This window comes from Eleutherodactylus coqui, chromosome 1 (assembly GCF_035609145.1).
Source record: "Eleutherodactylus coqui strain aEleCoq1 chromosome 1, aEleCoq1.hap1, whole genome shotgun sequence".
Taxonomy (NCBI): Eukaryota; Metazoa; Chordata; class Amphibia; order Anura; family Eleutherodactylidae; genus Eleutherodactylus; species Eleutherodactylus coqui.
The window spans coordinates 69,317,380-69,337,418 of record NC_089837.1 but is presented as its reverse complement, the minus strand read 5'-3'; positions in this window follow the sequence as shown (position 1 = coordinate 69,337,418).

Here is a 20,039-nt window from a genome sequence, read left to right as displayed (position 1 = left end):
CAGTAGAACCCTGTTTTGGGTTGAACATTGCTAAAAGTTTGGTTTGGAGAGAACTTGAACGTTAGATGGTTTGTTTCAGCCCGACCTAAAACTAATATTGAACACTGTCAGTGGTGGTGTGGATCAGTGGTTAGCATGAATGCCTTGAAGCGCTTCGGTCCTAGGTTCAAACAGCATCTGTATGGAGTTTGTATGTTCTTGTTGTCTTTCTTTTTTTTCTCCTCCAGAGAAGAAAGAAGCAGCAGCATGGTGGCTTAGTGGTTAGCACTGTTGCCTTGCAGTGCTGGAGTACCAGGTTAAAATTTGACCAAGGACAACATCTGCATGAGGTTTTACAAAGGCCATGCAGATGTTGTCCTTGGTCAGATTTGAGCCTAGGACTCCAGTGTGGCAAGGCAACATAGCTAATCACTGAACCATATTCATCAAATAACCATCACCACTGCTGTTAGACGATATTCAATAATAATTTTACTGTAACAGAAAAGATAAAAAGTTCTTCATAATTAGTTGAAGAAAGCGCTGATCTGGCACAGAAGCATGTTACTTTAATAAGGTTCTCTTCTTTATTCCCAGACTGGATCCTCCTTGGCGACAGCACTGTATCACCTAGTTTTTTTTCCCTGCTTGATCTTGCAATACTACTTATAGGGGGTTTTATGAACTTCTGGTTTGATTCAAACTAATTCAGAAAGAACCAAACTTTTTGAAGAAATTCCTCTAACCAGCCAAACCAAGCATTTTAAACGTTTGCTCATCTCTGAATAACACCATGGGAATCTGATGAGTTATCACAATGTTCCCAAAGATCGTCTACCTCCTTGGGATTAAGGGTTAGGTTAAACATGTTATAAACCTTCTGTACCACTCTTTAGCATAGGATTTTTACATGTTTACGGGATGTCAACTGACCCGTGTGTCTTGGCAAGATTTCACTGCCAGTTGTGGAGTTTTATCATGCAACAGTGTGGAGAGTATACCAAGAATGGTGAGACTGAGAAAATACATCCGGCGAAAGGGACTCCTGTGGACATAAACAACTCGCCCAGAGGCGGAACTTAAAGCTTCTGGGCCCCGGAGCAAAACCTGTAACAGGGCCCCCAACTATAATGCTTTTTTCACAGTACTGGGCTCCCAATATGGAGAAGAGAGGCCTTATGGGCCCCCTAAGGCTTCTGGACCTGGGTGCAACCGCATCCCCTGCACCCCCTACAGTTATGCCCCTGAACTCGCCGATGAAAGTGGACAAATGAGGATGTTAAGAATTGTTCTGGCAAACAGGCGGTCCACAGTCAAGCAAGTTGCCACTGAATACAGCCCTACTGTGCTAGCTAATGTGTCTAATTGTACTATTCATACTTCCTCGACGGAAATGGGCTATAATAGGAGGAGACCGGTTCCAATGCAATTGTTTTGTAAGAGATGCAGAGGAAGACCATTACTCCGCTCTCCCCCTCTACACCTAGCAGCTCACAGTCACTTGCAGCAGTGGCCGATAACCGCACTAGGCTCCCCCCACTCTGGCCCAAGACTCAGCTGGGTGGAGGAGAGCAATGACTGGCTCTTTTTTTTTGACTCTAGAAGGCAGATTAGTGACACCAAGTTTTACTCCCATTGACTTTAGTGTAAGTTATAATTGAGCATCCTGATTAATGAGGATTATTCCAATAATCACTCATCACTACATAGAATGTGCAAGTTTATAAGACTGGAGAACAAAGACCACCAACAATTCAGGTAGTGTTATGGTTGGGGATGTAGATTAAATAATAAAGTCTTTTGCCGATGGGGTAAATTTCCTATTACACATCGATTATTGACTGCCCCCATTTATTGCAATGAAGTCTGAAATAGTGGAATGGATCCATATTTCTATCTTTATTGTGTTATATCAAAGAGCTACAACTCTTAGCAAATAATATAATCATTTTTACCAAATTTGCCCATCTCTTGTTAGGACAAGTCAGTCACTTATGGGTGTAGTTGGGGATTACGCTGGACCACATAAGGCAGAAAAAGCATAAATGCTTGGGGGGAGGGGATAAGGCAACAAATGGTAGGTACAAAGCATAGGATATCAGAGTAAAGGCAAGTACATATTATAGACTTACCTTAGCACACTACCGAAGGCTTGAACTCCATGTTGGCTATTGATTGTGTGACAATCGATTATAACTATTGTACAACCACAATGTTTCCCTTTGTGCAAGAAGTCACAAGACAATCATAAGAATTCAGTCATGGCTGAAAATCTTGCAATTCTTGTTTAACCTTTCCTACATATGGAAACATTGATTTTGCCATGAACCTTGTACAATAAAAGTGGCTATAGAGTCTTAGACTTAAAAGTGGTTATCTCATGAAGACAATACAGTCCATTTTCACTAGTGGGGCATAAAGAGGTCATAGGGGGAGTTCCCTGATTGGGACAGCCTCTCTATGAGAATAATGGAGAGCTGTTCTCTATGAGGGTGTCGGGAATGGGATAGCCTCAGTGGCAGCAATTTGATTATGTATATATACGATAATGGCATATCCGACATCCATTTCTTCTTCTACTCTTGCAGATACAGCTCCTTACTTATGGAGACATGATGGATTTTACCTATACAATGTGTACAAATTGACAACTACCTTACTGTTTTTAACCAAGGTAACGTTCATTTTTCCCTTCTCCTGGATATACACAACATGGAAATTATAGTAAATGTGATGGCATTAAGTTTTCGTTTCTGTAGTATATTGAAAACTTTGATTCTATCTTTATAACTGCACACTCAAGCCTTTAAAACTTCCTGCAACCTCCAACTTCTTGAATCCGCTCAACCGCGAGTCAATAAAAATGTTAGTGTATGTCCTCATCATTTCCTACATAGACTACTGCAATATCCTTCTTTGTGGCCTCCCATTCAAGACTTTTCTGACCCTCTAATTCATCCTCTTCTTTGTTTTCTGGCTAATACACCATTCCTCCTATTACTCCTCTCCCTCTCCCTTCAGCCAATCTCTTCACTGGCTGTCCATCATCCACAGAGTCTAGTTCAAAATATTATCAATGACCTACAAGGTTATTCACAACCTGTCCCCACCATGCATCTCTGTCTTTAACATGTCCACCATACATCTGTCCTCAACCTGTTCCCCCATACATCTGCCCTAAACCTGTCTCCTTCATAGATCTCTGTTCATAACCTGTCCCCTTCATATATCTCTGTCCACAACCTGTCCCTCCATACATCTCTGTCCACAACCTGTCCTCTCCATACATCTGTCCACAACCTATCCCCTCCATACATCTCTATCCACAACCCGTCCCGTCTATACATCCCTGTCCACAACCTGTCCCTCCATACATCTCTGTCCACAACCTGTCCCTTACATACATCTGTCCACAACCTATCCCCTCCATACATCCCTGTCCACAACCTGTCCCCTCCATACATCTGTCCACAACCTATCCCCTCCATACATCTCTATCCACAACCCGTCCCGTCTATACATCCCTGTCCACAACCTGTCCCTCCATACATCTCTGTCCACAACCTGTCCCTCCATACATCTCTGTCCACAACCTGTCCCCTCCATACATCTGTCCACAACCTATCCCCTCCATACATCTCTATCCACAACCTGTCCCCTCCATACATCTCTGTCCATAACCTGTCCCCCCATACATCTCTGTCCACAATCTATCCCCTCAATACATCTCTGCTCACAACTTGTCGTCTGCATACATCTCTGTCCTCCCGTTCATCTATCCTCAACTTGTCCTCTCCATACATCTCTGTCTACAACCTGACCCCTCCATACAAGGAGAGGAGGAGCAGACATAATACACAATAAGTGCTATATAAAGCAAACATAAGTGAGCTGTATTTTAAGTGCACCGTATTCTAAAGTGTGCTGTTTCTTAAGTGTGTGACTTGAGATTAGTGGACATTGCTGAGTGCATCTTTCCCTATTTTATTAGCTTATATGTGTTTATATAAACTCATAGTAATCTTTTAACTTACACATTGTGCTATATATTGTCTTTTTTCCTAGAGCTTAAATACATTGTGTTGAGGGGGTATATCGGAGGGTTATACAGTATTGTTAAACACTGTTATATTTAAAAGCACATATAGTTTGCTTGTGGGCTTTAGTCTCTATTGCTTTGCACAGGTAATTAATTAGTGGCAGGGTTACCTATTCAGGGTGTCATAAATTGTATCTGTGGAACTTCCTGTGTCCTTTCCAAACAGAGGAGGTGCAGGAACATGAGATATAAGAGCTATGCAATCACAAGTGATTAATTAAAGGTGGGGTTACCCAATCAGGGTGTGATAAATTACATTTGTGGACCTTCCTGTATCCTTTCCAAACGAAGGAAGAGTATCTCAGATAAGTGCTCTATAAAGCAAACTTAAGCCTGGGAGCTGTATGCTAAGTGCACTATATTCTTCAGTATGCTGTCTCTTGAGCATGTGACTGTGGATTAATGATTTTGGATTCAGGGACTTTGGAAGAGTCTTGAGTTTTGAAGCAGTATTGTCAGCCTGCCATCATGGTCTCTGAAGTTATGAATGTCATTCACTGATTGACTGTGAATGATCGAGCGCCGGCTGTGATTGGCTTGTGCTCGATCCAATCACAGCGTTGACAGCGGGGGATGACAGAACCATGCAGAGAGTACAGCGGGGGATGACAGCAGGAAGAATTCAAGCAGCTTAGTGCATCGCCGCCGGGAACACAGGGTATGGAAGAGCCTTGGCTCCTGAGCCTGCTACATAGACTACCTGCAACCAATACATTTATGGAGAGCAGTTGTTAACAGGTTTAACTTTTCTCATATTAACAGCACCATGGAATTAATGGCGTTTTAATCTAAATAATAATAATATAATCTTCTTTATATCAGTGATAACTGCTTCCAGCTTGCAGGAAAGGGAAGTGGCCCATTGTCGTTGTCTGTTTTACCAAGAAAAGAGAAGTAACATTGTGCAATTTCTCAGTATGTGAAGAATATTGGTAATACTCATTTACATTCAACGTCTAACCAATGCATAGAAATGTACTAAATATGATCTAGCCTGCCATCATGGTCTCTGAAGTTATGAACCGATATGGGATATGAGAACTTGAGTATTTGGCATTATTTGTGTAAAGGAATGAGAAAAAAGGGTCTTCTTTTTTCAAGAAAAATTGTTCCTCTTGTCCATGGGTTGTAGTTCCATTCCATTCACTTGAATATGGCTGAGCTGTAATATTGGAGACAGCCCATGGACATCTCTGAAAGGAAAGCTGACCCTTTTCCCCAATCCAGTCAGGCAATACCATTGAATGGTATCGCGGTACAGCTTTGGAATAGGACCAGAGTATCTGGGAACTTTCTCTCTGGCTCAAAAAAAATAACAGCTGGTTGTACTTTGCTGGTTGTAATCTCTGGACTTGTACTAGCCTCAGCACCTATATCCCAGTGTGAAGATTTCCCAGCTATTCCGGTACTGATAGTGATGTCGAGGCCATGTTGGTAGCATTCCGGTCTCTCCGAATAGACTCAGTACCATTGCACTAAGAGTTACTGGCCTCTGCCAGCTGGACACTTTCTGTAATAGGCTCTGCACAGAGCACTCCATTTGGCCTATCCTCAGCTGCAAGGACAAGTATTGGACTTAGAACAGCCGATTGCGAGACTGCTTTGGAATCATCTTCACATTCTTTGCTTGAGCTTAACTTTATTGCAACAAAAGTCAGTCTTTTATCTCATATCAGGGCACAATTTTTAGGATAGGCACCTCAGCATTCACATCAGCACTTTTCTTCACTTTGACCTGTTGGCTCTCTATCTGGCACCGGAGCCTTACTTCTGTTGGGATTACCAATTCTCTCTCTCTCCAACATCAAGGAACGCCTGTCTCTCTTGTAGCTCCTCTAATCAATATCCCAAGGTACTCTTGTCAAAGTACAGGCACTATTCACATATATCTGCCACCAAATGTGACTCTGGGGTATCTGAATGGTGGGAGCTCCAGGCACCTTTTTACCCACAATTGGCTTCTCTTCTCTGTACTTGGCTCTTCTTTTCCTCTCTGTTAGGAACACATGGGAGTGTCCTTCATTTATTGCACCCCTGACTAAAATGCAGTATGCACAAGCCACTTTTCTGGACAACTCCTCACTCTTCTGCCCCTTTCACACTTTGGGGTTTTATAGCCTCTATTGGCCTTTTAACAGGGGCATAATTATAGGGGATGCGGTTGAACTCAGGCCCAGGAACCTTAGGGGGGCCATAAGGCCTCTCTTCTTCATATAGGGAGCCCAGTACTATGAATAAAGCATTATAGTTGTGGGCCCTGTTACAGATTTCGCATTGGAAGCGGACCTTGAAGCTCCTGGGCCCTTGCCCTCATGCACACACTGCTACAGCACCCTGCTGTGCACCTTTACATCATGACAGGGCATTTTCAATTTTTTTTAGAGGGACAGAGTTCTTGAATCTTAATACTAAACAAGTTTTTAACAATAAACACCTCTTCGCCTGGACAACACCTTTAATTACTCCATATGTAATTTTTGTACTGATTTGTGTAAGTACTTTCTTCTGGAATAAATACCCTAAACTGGTAATTATTTTTCACTATGCTTATTATGCATTAGAGGAGTGAGGGAGCCCCTCAGGGGGATTATGGGACTTGTGTTCTGATTTTGTGCTATGCTATATTTTGTTTTGTGTGTTTCTTTATTTGCAGGTTGAAATTGGGGATGAACTTTTACGTTTTTTATTATGTCTTTTCCGCCTGTTGAAATACTTTATGTAATAGGGACCAATGTCATGTTGTAAGGTGCAGTGCTTCTTGGGTGCTTTAGATTAGTGTTTCTCAACTCCAGTCCGCAGCGCCCCTGACAGGTCATGTTTTCAGGATATCCTATAGTAAGAACCCCTGTGGCAATGTCTGAGGCACCGACAATAATTACATCACCTGTGTTACACTGAGGAAACCCTGAAAACATGACCCGTTGGGGGAGCATGAGGACTGGAATTGGGAAATACTGGTTTAGTTCAACCATGCCATATCCAATATAGCACTGGGGAGTAACAGCCTAAAAGCCATGATTGGTGGACATCCTCGTGGTAATTAGCCTCAACCAGCATGAGAACATAATGAAGTGAATGCACTGGGTTACTCATGTGGACTCCTGGTGAAGCCATATCAGGGGTTTGTTTTTCCCACCTAAAAAGTAGTAGCCAGTGTGTGACAGCTGGGAGCGACAGCTATGCTGCTGCAGTTGGTGCCAGCCCACTTGAACATAAACTTACATTCGCCCCAATATACCTATTATTCCTTCATCGCACACAAGAAAATATTAGGTGATCATAATAAGATTAGTTAAGAAACCAACCCTATTAATAAAGTCTTTTTTATTTTCTGCCCCATGAAACGGTGCTGCCGTAGGCCTATGCCTAGTTTGCTGATTAGGAAAAAAAGTTCTATTCGTACACAGCCCTGCTTGACCTACACTGGCAGTTTGCTTTATGCCTGGACTACACAGTGAATTTTTGTAGCACTGCTGCTTGACTATTTACCTATTAAGTGACAACTCTGTCCACAAGACTATACCTTGAATGCTGTCGTTAAAAGACCTGTAAGGAGTCATCAAGGTGGTGGAGCCAATCCTCAGAAGAGTCACATTGAGCCATCCCATTCCTGGCTTGACTAACGTCCTGCAGAACACATACATCATCAAAAGCCACCTCTGGTCGCATCCAGCCTTCTGTAAGGAAGCTAATGCTTGGGTGTCCTTGGACCTTCCGACAGGACAATGGTCTCAAGCATACCTCAAAGTCCACCATTGCTAGGTTTCAGAAGAAGTTCTAGAAGATTCTGCAAAGAATCTACTTTGAGGACTGTGTTTTCGGAACGTGTTTTTATGCCTGCAAAATGTGGCAAAGTGAAGCCATTGATTTCAGTGGTTTCGTTTTCATGAGCCTGTTTCTTGCAAGATATTCCTACACACGAAAAAAGATAGGTCTTGCCCTATCTTTCTGCTTTTTTCTGAGCACAATAGTATAAAGTTTGAAAGAAATCTAAATCACATCAACATTTGGTGTGACCTCCAGTTACCTTCAGAACAGCATCAATTCTTCTAGGTTCACTTGCACACAGTTTTTAAAGGAACGCGGCAGGAAAGTTGTTCCAAACATCCTGGAGAACTAAGCAGAAATCCTTCTGTGCATGTCGGCTTGCTCAAATCCTTCTGCCTCTTCATGTAAGCCCAGACAGACTGGATGATGATGAGATCAGGATCTGTGGGGCCATATCATCACTTCCAGGACTCCTTGTTCTTCTTTACGCCACAGATAGTTCTTAATGAAATTAGTTGTATGTTTGGGTTTTGTTGTCCTGCTGCAGAATAAATTGGAAGCCAATCAGACGCCTTCTATTTTTGAAACCATTCTTACTTTTTTTGCAGCATTTTTTCCACACCTGCCTAAAACCTTTGAAAATGACTGTAAGCCTCTCCAGCCATATGACTGTATGGTTTTTGCCCTATACAAAGAATACATCATATGCCATATGCATGAGGCCCAATTGCAACTTGTAATCAAGCCAAATCTGTTGATTTTTTTATGGGGTTGAATACTTTTGCAATCTATATAACTAAAAAAAGTTGTGCACAGCTCCAAATGTAAAAAAAAAACAAAACAAAAAAAAACGCCGAAGCGTTGGATATTTTGCACTGTACTTGACCAATAAATTTTCCCGAATTTTCTATGTTTGTTGCAATTGAACAGCTGAGCTGGAGGTGTCTAGAAGCATAGACGCTTTACACTAGTCCCAGCCTAGTATTCACTGTACTCATACATAGAAAGACATTGAGTGGCTGAGCCCTAATAGATGGAGACACACCGCTGCGCTGCCTGTAATCACATCGCTTCATGTTTTCCCTCTGTTAGGGAAACACTGACTTTCCTGGGGAATGGTAAAGGTTTTGACAGCACATTCTTTCTTTTCTGCTCAACCAGTCAATGGTCAATACAGTCAGTTAGGATTTGACATGGTCAGATGGAAACAGAGACCGTGCATAAGAGGGAAAATACTACAATTAGCTCTTTCACTGCTGCTGGTACAACTAATAAAGAATTCACACAGATAGCTGGACCGCCGCACCGCCATGAAACCTCACAGCCTTCCTGCATGTCACATGCTCAGCCTGAATGCGAAGTACAGTCCTCGAGCGAGCCGCCGCCGTTGTGTTTGTGCAATGCTTAATAAAGCAAATCTGTCATGGCAGGGCACTTCATTTCTTTTGGAGCTTTCACACTGCAGCATCCATCAGAGGTCTACATCCGGAGGAGTTCCCATCGTACACCTCTATCTAGTTCTCCGAAAATACGTATGGAGAAATAGAACGGAGAATTATGGAGTCAATACTATTAGATAAACTAAAGTTGGAATAAAAACATGAAAGCAAACTTTTAGTAAAGTTTTCTTTAGACTTTTTATGTTGTTTTAAACTTTTTGCTATGGTTGAACGACTGTCGGAGAAATTTTCTATGTAGGACAATTCTAATATGCAACATCTCTGCATGGCTTTTTTTTGTGGATACATCCAAATTCACATTGAAAATCAATGTATGGTATGTTGTTGTGTGTAGTAAATTGGTACAGAATATGCCATAGATGTCTAGTAGGTCAGAGCTTCCCTCTTACCCGGTACCCTCAACTATTCTGGTGGGAGCATCTAGGTAGAGAGTAAATGGAGGACTGTTTCCATAATTGCTGTCTGTCTCCGAAACTTTCACACATTTCAATGGAAAGAGCTACTGTACACATACTGCATCTTTGACCGTCTCTTCATTCAGGCTGTGGAACCCATTCTCCTGATATGTGAGGGCCCCGGGGGTGGTGCCATTTTTGTGTGTGTATGTATGTATATATATATATATATATATATATATATATATATATATATATACAGTGCATTTGGAAAGTCTTCAGCTGTGACCTTTTGCAAATTAAAACAAAATTTAAAGTTTGTCCCCCCACCATTCTGCACTCAATACCCCATAATGACAAAGTGAAAACAGAATGATAGAAATCTTAGTAATTTTTTTAAAAAGCAAAAACTTACATGTTGCACTGACATAAGTATTCACACCCTGCAGACAGTATTTAGTTGAAGCACCTTTGGCAGCAATTACAGCCTCCAGTCTTCTTGGGTATGATGCCACAAAGTTTGTTCACCTGGATTTGGAGATTTTCTGCCATTCTTCTCTGCAGATCCTCTAAAACTCTATCAGGTTCGATGGGGACCATCTGTGGACAGCCATTATCAGGTCTCTCCAGAGATGTTCAACTGGATTCAGATCAGGGCTCTCATTCACACAGTTATCTCTAAGCCTCTCCTGTGTTGTCTTGGCTGCATGCTTATGGTCATTGTTTTGTTGGAAGGTGAACCTTCTCAACAGTCTGAGGTCTGTTTCGGTCTGGATCAGGTTGTCACTAATAATATCTCTGTAATTTGCTCCATCCAGCTGTCAAACAACAGTGACCGGTTTTCCTGTCGCAGCTGCAGAAAACAACCCCAAGCTTCATGCTGCCACTACCATGCTTCACTGTAGGGATGGTATTGGGCAGGTGATGAGCGGCGCCTGGTTTCCTCCAGACCTAATGCATAGAATTGATGCCAAAAGGTTCAATCTTGGTTTCATCAGACGAGAGAATCTTGTTTCTCACAGTCTGAGAGTCTTTAGGTGCTTTTTGGCAAACTCCAGGTGGCTTTTATGTGTCTTTTATTGAGGAGAGGCTTCTTTCTGGTCACTCTGCCATAAAGCCCAGATTGGTAGAGGCTGTGTAGTCTCCCAGCGGGCACTGCAAAACACACACAGCCCACTTGTCCTGTCTTACCTGTCTGTATGCCATCCTTGGATACAGAAGGTGCCGTCTAAGGGAGAGATTCTGTGTCTCCCCTTCTGATGTAATCTATGAGCTCATTCCTGATGTCCGCTGGCTCCTCATTGGCTGACAGTCAGGTTTAATCTTACTGGTGCAGAGCTCAAGGGCAAGGAAGCAGCTCTATTAGTCCCTATGCAGGAGGAGGAGTTTAGAAAATGCGGGATGGGAAGAGAGAGGTGATAAATAGAAGAGAGACAGAGCAGTTAGTTAGTCATTGTCATAGTCAAAAAGGAGGAGGATGTCAGACAGAGAAAGTGAGCAGTGCAGCATGTTTTGCCCCAAGGTCGAACGCGGTTAACATCCATTCCCTTGGCATCCCACAGCAGAGGAAGAGAAGCATCTCTCCCAGATCCACTTCTACAAAAATAGTGAGTCATAACTTTCTGGTGAAGTCAAAGCCGTGATCAGTCGTCTAGCAGCTTATCCTTCTGATTCAGTTATTCTTCAGTTAATCTAAATCAATTCTTCAGTCAAATCTACTAGTGGGGAAATTGTCTAGTTCATCAATCTACAGTAAATATAATTGAGAAAGTGTTGAAGTTCAAGTGTCATCATTACAACTGTACTTTGCCTGCAGGCTGCACCTATATTTCTGTTCAACTGCATTTTCACCAAGTACTGTAATCCACTGTGTTCATTGCAAATTACTCAAATTAGTAAATCTGCTCACTCTCGGATTACTAATTTACTCGACTTGTCATCATTATTTCTGCAGCATATCATCCGAAGAGTCCAATTAGATTGTGGCGTCACTGTGACAAGGACTAGGCCTCCGGCCATATGTACAGTTAGTGTATTGGGGTATTACAGCTGCAGTGATGGTTGACCTTTTGGAAGTTTCTCCCTTCTGAACACAGGATCTTTAGAGTTCAACCAGAGGGACCAGTGGGTTCTTGGTCACCTCTCTTACCAAAGCCCTTCTCCCTTAGTTTGGTGGGTCGACCAACTCTGGGAAGAGTCCTGGTGGTTCCAAACTTCTTCCATGTAAGAATTATGGAGGCTACTGTGCTCTCGGGAACTTTCAGTGCAGCAGAATTTTTTTGTAACCTACTCCAGATCTTATAGTCTGAATAAAGATTGTTCTATTTTGTTATCTTTTTTCTTTCGGCCATATTGCTACCTGATAAACTGTACCTAATTGTTGCACCTGTTGTGCCTAAAAGAATAAGTTTATGAATCGTACCCTGGTATTTCCAATCTCCCTGCCCAGCGTCCTCCTTCCGTCTGACCAAGTATTAACTAGATACAGCTACCCCAGAGAGGCCCGGGTAGCGGACAGGCTGATGAAGGACCACCAGGTTTGCCGCCAGAACACCAGGTAGGACCACCTACCAGGGACAGCCATGCCCATCCCGCACTGGTGCCTGAGGTCCCATTTCACTATGTTGAATTAGGTGATAGGACCCTTATAAAGGAGGCTGCTTTCGAAAAGATGAAAAAAAAGTTTTATAGGATATAAGATATTAGCCGATCAGGTTCTTTTATTGCATCCATTATGGTACCACAGTTTGGGCAGGTGTTAGTTTTTTTTTTTACCTGGCACTCAGGTATTGAAGAAGAATTCACTGCCAATTACACACATAATTACATGGTGCTCCTTGACAAAATAGGATTGACTGTCATGAAAAATACGTGTGATTAAGGGAATAAAAGGAAAATTCACAGGGTGTGTAGAGCGCCACGGCTCCCACTATTAAGCACAAAGATGTGTCCCGCAGTAAAGCCAAACTAATAGCCTTTTTCTTCCTCTGATCCTCTAAGTAAAATAACTCAGCCAGCTGTTTGTGCGTTTCACAGCCAACTTCCAGCTATGTACTTTTCATTGTCGCCGCACTTCCAGCCTCCATTATCGTTATTATTACACCTATTATGTGTTCAAATCTAGGGCCTCGGTGAAAGGGAACAGAGAACGAGGACAAGGCAAATTGTCCGCGAGGACAGCTAAATGTATGATCAATTACTGGTGATATCTTCAATTTTAGGTAGAAGCACTATTTAAAGGGGTTATCCTCCTTTAGCCTAGAGTGAGTGTCCACCATTAAACACAATTTTTTATATAACTAGCTCCAACAGTATGCCCCAATTAATTTCTTGATATTTTCCATTGTGGTTTGGCTGCTGTGTTAACCGTGTATGAGGGTTGGGGTAGGACTCCCTTTATTTTCCCCTATGTTATAAGAATCGTGCAATATGTTATATTTGCAATGTTCTATTTTTTAAGTACATGTGCCTTTACGAGGGTCTTGGCCTGGTTAGAGCGGACTGGCGAGGTCAGGTGGGCCGGGCGGGACCTGAGGTCCTGAGATGTGCGCAGTAGACTGGCGGTAGCTGTGTGGTGAGGAACACCTGAGCGAGAGAGGGTGTCTCCAATGCATATGGGAGAGAGGAAAAGAAGCAGTTCCTATTGTTTAAGAGAATATTCCCTACAGAGGTCCTGAGGCTACCTAAATGTGTCCTATGAACAGTAAGTGACTGTGTGGGGAAGGGAGTCAAATTCCGCAACAGCCAGTCGGGCGTTTCACCGGGTTGCACCGTCTTGGAGAGAGAGACCTTATTATCCATATTACCGTTCCAAATAGAAGGATGTTCTCAGATCTTATGGAAATCTATGTCATTGTCCAAGTCTCTATTGGTGGTTAAACTGAATGACAACTTTATTAGAGACTCTCATCCAGTAATGTGTTTGACCTCCTTTCACCTTCAGAACTGCAACAATTCATCATAGCATAGATCTCATTAGGTGTTGAAGTTGTTCTGCAGGAATATCAGCCCATTTGGACAGGAAGCTTTGTTAGTTTCTGCAAATTAGGTGGAGTCCTGGCATGTTCTGATCAGCTGACAGGAAGGGGTCATCATTTCATGCTGCTTGTGCCAAATTCCGACCTCCCATCAGCAACAGAAATGTGGATTAATCTGACCAGGGGATGTTTTTCTACTGATCGGTGATACAACTGTAGTACCCAAGAGTTGAGGTCCCACAGCATTGCTATTACTATCTCATGTGAAATGTATATATGTAGAAGTATATATTGGTATATGGGTGCAATTATGTGTGTACCACTTTATTTGGTCAATTAAGGGTTGACTTTTGGTGTTCCTTCTACCTAACATCGTATGACTTTGCAGAATGGACCCTAATCTGCTCTAGCACCTGTCATTCACCCCTAGCTAGCCTGGGATTGGGTAGAGAGATTTCCCCCTAGCTCAGGATTGATTAGCAGGGAGAGTATAACAGACAGAGAGTGGATAGGGTTAGCCAGTCTAGTCCTGCAGTTCATGGAGAGAAGACAGGCCAGAGATAGAGACCAGGGAGAAACAAGGTAAACATCTTTAACAAAGTCTTCTAAGAAGAGTCTAGTCCAGAGGAACCTGAGATAGAGACCAGGTAAGAACAAGGAAACCATCTTTACTAACTGCCAGTGCGGTGGGGAACTTGAACATCTAAAGTGTGAGTACGAAACCACGTTTATGCTGGAGAGACAGTGGAGGAGAGAGAAAGGAGAGCAAAGGGAAACAGAAGAAAAAAAGAAGGAACCAAATCAGTGAATTATGTTGTCTGTGGCCTGAAGCCTTTTCCCATCACCAACATACTGCACTGAGGTACCACACTAACATTTCAAGGACAAGGACTACTACCCTCATTATTGTTTGTTTCTCCACTTTTTGTATATTTATTATTTTTGTCTGGAATGGGTCCCTACCCATATACAGAGTGGCGACACGACAAACTAATTAATATCTTCCCCTACCCGACTCCGCGGGAAGCAAGCCATAACAGCTGCCTATTTTGTTATTTTTATTATGTTATTTATTATTTTTACCACTTTTACCGTAGTTAGACCGGCCTGTTTTTCCACTCTGCGGGGAGGAGCAGCAGAACCATCGTGACTACCATCTCAATTTCCCCTCACTGCATAATATCTCCTAGGTTTGGGTCACTACACAATTTATGCACTCTTTTCTCACCGGGTCTTGTCTTTGCAACAGAGGAACAGAGAGCAGCCTGCGAACTGCGGCTGCTGGCCTCACCCACTCCCGGTCCCAGATGTGGCTGGAAGAAGGGGGACGGGAAGCAGAACATGCGTATGTGGGCACCATTCTGAAGCTCCATGTTGCCTGAGCCTCTTAGAGGATTTACATGGAGGCTTTGCCCCCACCAGTGAGGTAGCAGTGATGTAATTAGCACATCACTGCTACAAACACCCAGCCCCTCTTTTAGGGGAATGTGAATAGGGCTAAGCCCTCCCTCTGCCCAGAAAATGCGCTGAAGATTTTGGCGCCCTGGAGGCGCGATATAAAATGGCTGGAGCTACATCACAGACCCTGATGAGAGGGCAACAGCAGTGAGAGACCCTGAGGCAGGCCAAGCCAGAGCATGGTGGCTGCGATTTCAGGAGAACATCCATAGAGATAGCATCCACCGTGAGCCCTGAATAACCTGGGGCGAAGATGGAGAACCAACTGCATCCCTGGGGTCAAGCACCCTCACTGCAGCAATGGTGCAAAAAAATTGCCATGGACGCTTCTGAGAAACAATGTGAGAGCGAGCAGCATGATAGGTTCCATAAAATAGTGAACAAACTACAACCTTTGGTATCATAGAAGGTCAACACCCTGGCCAGGATGGGGGCAAAGGGACTCACAGGACTGTAGTTATATGACAGCATAAGCATAAGTTAGTAATAGTGCCAAGGTTATCGGGTTAATGCAAGGCTGTGCAGGGGTTAATGATGTTATGTACAGTGGTTATACTAAAGTGTGATGTATCTGATGGAGTGTAATGCATATGAGGTGTTTATAACGCAGTAAATGTAATGGCACAGTAAGGCACCTACTAGATCAGCAGTATGGTTTAGCGTGAAGCAATAGGATTTAGGAAATGTGTAACATGGTAGAGAAACCGCTAGTATGATGATGATGATGATGATGATGACATGACGACCTCTGGCTATTTTTAGTGACATCTACGACTTATGCATTCTGTAAGTGAGGACGCTGCTCCTACGGGACAGTGGAGGTCAAGGCCTACTCTCATATTTGAAATGGATGTATGTAGCAGCTATGCTGCAGATAACAGACAAAGGATACTGATAATTATGTGGAGTTGTGATGAAAACACCATGTGCCATGCTGCTGCCAGGAGGAACTAATGAGGAACTGGATGTAAACGTTGGAGAAAGACGCCAAGCGATGAGAGGTACTGTAGCTTTAAGAAATAGTTTAATTTCAGTTATTACACAATGTTAAAGTAACACAAACCCTCCTAAGGAGAGAGAGACTAATTATTATGCAAAAGTTCAGTAAAGTTATATCTTTGTAAAAATGTGCCGTCTCTGTTAGCGTCCGTCATCGCCGCACCATCCTGAACCTGTGTCACACCACCACCCGCGACATAGACACAGGGTAAAGGGATAAAAATCTGACTGCCTGCTGCCACCATCAGGGCTGGCATCAGCACCTGGTAAATCCTGGTGGGTGGTGGGGCTCACTGCGCTTGGGAGGGCCACCTCACATGCCACCTGACTGAGGAGGCATGGCTGACTGAAACATAAGGAGCGCTGCACCCCGACTGTCCGTCACTCTCTGCGCTAGTATATCGCATGCAGCCCTCAGCGTATTCCGCCTCTTTCGGTGTGGGCGGGCTGGGCAGCGTAATGTTGATCACTTCTTAACTTCTTGGACTGCTAATTTGCATATGGCGCAGAATAAACATAAGGACTAATATCTGGACAGTGGAGACACGCTGAAAAGAAATAGAGGTATCAATATGTTTCACATAACAGCGCACATTTCATAGTATTCCGCTTGTAGCCCCAAAATTAGGTGACAGACTTAAAAAAAAATAAATACACGCTGTCCCACAGGAAATAAACATACGGCTATTTTCCCAAAAAGCACGGCATCACTATATGCATTGGGAATTCTGAACGCAGATCCGCCCATTAAAAGGGACTAACCCTGTGTGCAGATCCACGGTCATACATTCGCATAGCCGCAGCAGAACCGCAGCACATCAATTCTGCCATATTTCTGTTTTTATCTTATGGCGTTCATCATGCAGGGTAAATGCCATGATAACTTTTTTCTGCTGGTTGGTACGATTACGATGATACCAAAATAAGGCCTCCTTCACATGAGCGCTTTTGCACTCGCATTCGCACGCAGAAATTTGGCCACGGGAAACATAACCATTAAAACCTGTAGGTTTAAATTGGTGCGCTCATACTAGCTGATTGCATGAATTTCTTGCCGCTGGCAAAAATATGTCACCTGCTCTATTTTGGCCCGCATTTGCGCACCTGAGGCTCCATAGGAGTCTACGGTTCGCGCAAAAGCGCCCTTGTTCCGAACAAAATTGCGCTATTCGCAGCCAGGGACTAAGTAGGCAGGTCCGCTTACTTGTTAGAATGCCCCGCCTGTTCAAACATGGTGCAGGTGTCACCCGCGACAATGTGAACAGGGCTGTCAGCGGGGCAAAGAACAGTAAATAGCATGGATCGGCTCGCCAGAGAACGGGATTGGGCTCCATTCAGAGCACAAACACGTCCTCCTCTGGTGAGCATGATTACTGCACGCTCGTTTGAAGGAGGCCTTATTTATTTTCAGTTTTTCCACTTTTGTACAATTCAAAAACTTTTTTAGTGATGAACGAAAGATCTTTTGTCGAACCGATCTTGGACAAACATTTAGACATGGCTGACTTCTTTCCGATGAGCGATCATTTTGGTTGAAATCGTCTATTTTTATCAACTTTATTCAACTTTTTGTGTACGGGCGCATTTATTCTCATTATCTTATTAGAAGCGTTCACTTTTCAGCACTTCCGTGTATTGTCCCATAATATGTCAATTGTTTGGGAACTTTCAATGGGACGTTCTGCAACTTTTCCCAGGGCATCTGCTCCTCCACGGAGCATCTATTTATGGTGGGGAAGTGATCAATGCTTGTGTGTGTTTTGCTGGCGTTATCAAATTTCGGCCTTCTGCCGCCACTGAAGTTAAGAGCGGATTTATGCCTTTAATCTACTGTGCGTGCATGATCCCCAATGTGAGGGCATTCTCTGTAGGGGATATTCAGGCACACAGTGCTGGTCATTGTACCGCAGCAGACATTTGAACATAGTATCCTCATTACTGACCTTCCATGGCCCACAGCAGAGGTCAGAGAGCAGATGATCTTTCATTAGTTTCCTATGACCTAAAATTGTAAGGCAGATGGGTAGTGCCCGAGGGCCACTTAGATTTGTATGGGAGGTCTGTGCTGATCACATATTGTCTTCCAGTGTGACTCCTGACAAAGCTTATATAATATGTTGTAGTGTAGAAATTAGCAGCCATTGTGGGGAACGTAGAGCATTTGACCCCTACCTGACTGCATGTAATTTTAAGCTCGCCCTGCTGTCCGGGTCACCTTTCTTGTATTACCGCCACAGTAGAAGACCTATGGAACTAAAGACTATAATTTACCAATATTGATTATGGCTGTAAATCAGATTTAATCTTAATGCCTGACTTCATGATTATCGAGCTGTTTTAGTCCAGTCTGTAGTTTGTAATCCAGATTCCCATTCACTTACTAGATCATTATAGAACCTTTTTTGGCATTGACCTTCCACTATGAAAGGGTGAACACCGCTGATCGTAATGCTGGAGCTTGGCTAGTGTCAGCACCTAGTAAACCCGGGCTCATTGCCCCTGAGGAGGACCACTCAAAGTTTGGATCAATCCTGTCCTCATTGAAGTCAATAGTATCATTGTCTTAGATACATGGATAGAGTTGACTATGAGAGCAGCACTGCAGGGAGTTGTGTGTTTCCTGCTCCACCAACTGCTGCCTTCTCTGTCACACAGGTGGAACCGTGATGTCATCGTGACATCATCTGCCTGATTTATTCCGCACAATCCTGGCTAGAAGAAGCCAAGGCAGAGAATGGAGGACACTGTTGGAGGGTAATGGAGGTGAGTGAGTTTATTTTACATTATTGCCCGGGCACAGCAGGGTGTATAAATGACTCAGGGACACATTGGGCCCTTGTTAATGACTCAGGGGGTATGGTGGAGCTTACAAATAACTCAGGGGTACAGTGAGACCTTATGAATTGCTCTGGGGGCATAGGAGGACCTATAAATTACTAAGGGGGCACAGAAAGTTCTATAAATTACTAAGGAGGCACAGAGGGGCTTAAACATTTCTAAGCGGGCACAGTGGAGCCTATAAATTATTAAGGGGGCACAGCGGAGTCTATAAATTATTAAAGGGGTTCACTGTGACTCTTTCATCCAGAGGTTCATGCAAACCTGAAACCGGCCCTGTGTGGGATAGAACTGTCTGTTCCTGACTCTGGCTGCAATGACTGCTGGACCTATATCAGCTTTTAGGCGAGGATCCCGAGCGTTGGATCAGTGGTAATCAACCTTTGAGGGCCCATCCGGAGGATAATAGTAGTTCTAGGCCCACTTTATACCACACGAGCATATATGTATTTACCTGCCCCTCAGTGCTGCATATTAGCAGAATGAACTACTGTATGCTTTTTTTGAATAAACATAGGCATATGTCTCTGCTCTTTTTACGCCTGCAAGGCATGTTCATGTGTGCGGTAAACAAAGATGCACCGATTGAAATGGCTGCTTAGTTTAATGAGCTCCATACGTGTTCTTCTTCCTCCGCTATTATGCAATTTTTAACGCATCTCCTAGCGTATTTTGTGTGCATTTGCGCATCCCAATTGACTTCTTTGGGTGCGCAGGAAAATAGAGGATACTGCTTTTTTTTTTTGCGCGACCCAAACGTGCAGGAAAAATACGGGCATATGAACGAACCCATGGAAATCAATGGATTCTATTCTCTGCATATTGCGTGCGCAAATCTTGAGTGTGCAAATACGCACACAAATCAACCTGTGTGAAGGGGGCCTTATAGGAAATTCCTAGAAAAAAACTCCTACACCAAAGTGAATCGTGATCATGTGTAACCATGAATACAGCAAGATTTCAGACATACATTAAACGCTCCAGACAGAGTGCTCCAGACATACATTAAACGCTCCAGACAGAGTGCTCCAGACATACATTAAACGCTCCAGACAGAGTGCTCCAG